The sequence below is a fragment of the Chrysochloris asiatica genome, unplaced genomic scaffold (assembly GCF_000296735.1).
Source record: "Chrysochloris asiatica unplaced genomic scaffold, ChrAsi1.0 scaffold00249, whole genome shotgun sequence".
NCBI classification, from domain to species: Eukaryota; Metazoa; Chordata; class Mammalia; order Afrosoricida; family Chrysochloridae; genus Chrysochloris; species Chrysochloris asiatica.
The window spans coordinates 3,538,168-3,542,518 of record NW_006408767.1 but is presented as its reverse complement, the minus strand read 5'-3'; positions in this window follow the sequence as shown (position 1 = coordinate 3,542,518).

Below are 4,351 nucleotides of genomic sequence, written 5' to 3'. Positions count from 1 at the left end.
TTGGCCTATGTATAACTCCCAGAGTCTTTCCCTCACTTCCCCACTCCTCTACTTGTGCATTGCCCTCCTCTTCCTATTTATTGCCCTCCCTGTCCCCAGAGTTAACATTATGTCTATCCTCTGACCTGTGATTTACTGTCCCCTCCCTCCTGACCCTGGTAACCCTCAAAGGCTGCGAACCTTAAGGTCAGTGGTTCGAAACTACCAGCCGCTCTGCGGGAGAAAGATGAGGCTTTCTACTTCCCAAAAGGGAAGAATACTCTCAGCATTTCTCAAGCTGAAAGAACTAAAGAAAAAATTTCAAGACTTGACTTTCAATATTGAAGGATTCTAAGGAGCTCTGGTAGTGCAGTGGTTATGAATCGGGCTGCTAACCTCAGAGACAGCAGTTTGAAACTACCAGCTGTTCCGCAGGAGAAACATGAGGCTTTCTGCTCCCATAAAGATTTACAGCCTCCGAAACCCTGTGCAGGGTTACTATGAGTTGGAACCGACTCCACGGTACATAACCACCATCACCACAGGCAAAATATTAAATGATACAGGAAGAATCTAAAGAAGATGGAAGGAATACATAGAGGCATGGTACCAAAAGTAGCTGTTTGTTGTTCAACCATTTAAAGAGGTAGCATAAGAGCAAGAACCCACGATACTGAAGAAGGGCATCCAAACTGCATCTAAGGCATTGGTGAAAAACAAAGCTTCAGGAATTGACAGATACAAATTTAAATCTTTCAATAAACTGATGCAATACTGGAGCGGCTCACTCATCTATGCCAAGAAATTTGTAAGATAGCAACCAATTAGAAGAGATCCATATGTGTAAGTCTAAGGTGTACTTATTGTTGTTGTTGTTGTTAAGTACCGTGGAGTCGGTTCCGACTCAGGGTGACCCTGCACAGGTTTCTGAGGCTGTAAATCTTTAAGGGAGCAGAAAGCCTCATCTTTCTCCCGCAGAACAGCTGGTAGTTTCGAACTGTATTTATAGTGAGAGGTTAAATGGCAAAGGAGGTTCTACTTCTATTTCAAAAAGGAAGTGGGCTTTCCTGTTTGCATACTTCTGCTATTGTGTTACTTCTCTGTATCTGCTCATACTGTACGTGAATGAACTCTAAGATTTCAAGATAGATTCCTCTGGGGGGAGGGGGGGAGGGAGAGGTGGCCGTCTGGGATACGTAACATAACCAATTTTGTGCCTGAGCCGAAAACTGATCAAGGGGGAGGTTAATTGCCATCTTATAGTTAACAATCCTGGCTGAGGTTGGAATAGAGAGGGCTCACAAGCCGCACACTGGGTTCCAGACGTACAAGGAGGTAGCTTTTTTGTTTATATCCTGCCTGCCTGATAAGGAGATAGATTTTTATCTCTTGTCTACATCCTACACCTCTGTTCCTTTATTTGAAGGGTTTTTTGTTGTGTGTGGGGAGGTATGGTTTTATTGATCTTTTCCCATGACCACTTTTCAGCTGTTCCAGATATTTTCCACCTGTTTTCTTACACGAACATTTCCTCCCCAGAGAGACATAACAACCAAAAATCTTTTGGGGTGAAAGGATGGATGCCATCATTTTTAAAAAAGCTACTTCCAGATGACACTGGGTTGTAGATCTGACTAGCATGGTAGAAGTCTATCTGCCTGTGCTAAGGGACCTGAGGAGGCATAGCAGAAAAGTGGTAATCTTGTAAAATCAGTATTTGTAGGTGAGGATCCTGGAGTCTAGAGGAAATAAGCGTAGTAAACACATTGAGGAGGCAGGGTCTGAATAGTAAGATGCATATGAAGATTGAAAAAATAGTGGAAATACGAGAAAGTAGAGACCAAAGCCGAGAATTCTAGCACTCGCTTCTCAGAGCCAGTAAGGCCTGGCAGTAGCTTGGACATCCTAAGGTCTCAGAGTCAAAAGACACGGTTAAGGATTTCATTGGCTGGAGTCTTAACCTAACAACAGTTATGATAAAGAAAAAACTGCTTGCCTAAAGAATAGTAGAAGGGGAAGAAATTGGTTGTCCATTATCTTTGAAATCACCTGGGCCAGTTTAAACAGAATGCAAATGATTGGTAGGATTAGTTCTTATCTTTCAATATAAACCAAAGATAAGAGAGGTCCCTAGTCTGAGTTCAAACAGTCACAGGAAAAGTTCAAAACAAAAACAAAAAACCCCCTCCCAATTCAGTGTAGAAGGAGTTCTGGTGCACTGTGGGTGAAGTTGGACTGCTAACTCCAAGGTCAGTGATTCAAGACAGCCAGATGCTCTGCAAGAGAATCTAGTCTGTTGGTTCTGGTAGAGAGCAGTTTAACTATGTGGCAGTGTATTGTTGTGGTTAGGTGCCATCGAGTCAGTACCGACTCATAGCAACCTTACACACAGCAGAACAAAACACTGACTGATCCTGGGCCAACCTCACTACTGTTGCCACGCTTGAGTCCATCAGAGTGTTGGTAGTTGTTCCAAGAAGAATGAAGTCCTTGACAACTTCAATCTTTTCTCTGTTGATACGAATGTTGTTTATTGGTCCAGTGGTGAGGATTTTTGTTTTCTTGAGATTGAGATGTAATCCATACCAAAGGCTGTGCTCTTTGATCTTCATCAGTAGATGTTTTAAGTCCTCTTCACTCTCAGCAAGCAAGGTTGTATCATCTGCATACCACAGGTTGTTAATGAGTCTTCCTCCAATCCTGATGCCACATTTTTCTTCATATAATCCAGCTTCTCTGATTATTTGCTCAGCATACAGGTTTAATAAGTATGGTGAAAGAATACAACCCTGTCACACACCTTTCTTAATTTTAAACCATTCAGTGTTCCCATGTTCTGTTCAAACAATTGCCTCTTGGTCCTTGTACAGATTCCTCATGAGCACAATTAAGTATTCCGGAATATTCATACTTCACATTGTTGTCCACAGCCTGTCATGATCCACACAATTGAAAGCCTTTGTGTAGTCAATAAAACACAGGTAAACATCTTTCTAATATTCTCTGCTTTCAGCCAAGATCCATCTGACATCAACAATGATAGCCCTCATTCCATGGTCTCTTCTGAATCTGGCTTGAACCTCTGGAAGTTTTCTGTCAATGTATGCTTGCAGCTGTTTCTGTATTACCTTTTGTAAAACTTTACTCACATGGGATATCAAAGATACTGTCTGATGAGTTCTGCATTCTGTTGGGTCACCTCTCTTTGGAATGGGCACAGATATGGATTTCTTCCAATCAGTCGGCCAGAGAGTTGTCTTCCAAATTTCTTGGCATAGATGAGTGAGTACCTCCTGTGCTGCCTCACTTTCTTGAAAGATTTCAATCATCAACTCTTGGAGCCTTGTTCTTTGCCAATTTATTCAATGCACTGTGGACTTCCTCCTTTAGGATCATTGGCTCTTGATCATATTCTACCTCTTGAAACGGTTGAACATGAACCATTTCCTTTTGGTACAGTGACTCTGTGTATTCCGTCCATCTTCTCTTTGTTTTTTTTTAAAGTTTTATTGTGAATTATATGATAATTTACATGGGAGAACCTTAGTCTTACATTCATTCCATCATATATCATCTCATTGCTATGGTTCCAATCCCCTCCATGCATCATCAACCAACCAAAGGGTATATCCTAGAAACCCACACCCTACACTTCCCCCCCTCCCCCAATTTTTCGGCCCACAGTCCCTTTCCCTCTCTGGGTCCAAAGTCCCCAGCTGCTGCATCACTCCACGTCGTCGTCTCTGTCTCTATCTCAGGCATCTCTGTTTCTCTGGGCAGGGTCCCGCTCTCGGGTCTTCTCTGTTGATGGTCCCATAGACCTCTGCTCCTAGCCTGGAGAATTCATCACTCCCTTCCTTGTTACAAAACGTCCACCCCTGCATTTCCAACCCTCATAATCCGTCCTGATAAGCATTATTCACTACAGTATCATGAGTTACCCGTCTGTATTTCCTTTCATCACCTCCGCCTAGACAGATTGGGTAGTACCTCCTGGAGATTCTGCCTTCCTCCATGCTCCCTGGCATTAGGTTCCCTCTTGAAAGCTTGTAAGCCAGTCACTTCTTGCCTTTGTAGTCACCCCCCTCCCCATTTGAGTATCCAATGTCCCAGTTGCCCATCTCCGTCCACTCTGTGTGTAGAGGGGGTGTAAATGCTTCTTGCTGTAAGTATTTGTTCCTTCTTTTGAGTTGCTGCTCCATAGGTATAGGTCAAGTTCATCAGATTATATCAGCTCATTCTTTTTTTTTCCCTCTTCTTTCCTCTCCTGGTTGAGTTCTGATCATCCAGTCATCCAGTCCAGGTCACCTGGGTATCATCTGCAAGTGTGGGTGCTCCTGTGCATATGCCCTCTCTTCCCGTCAGCCGGTAG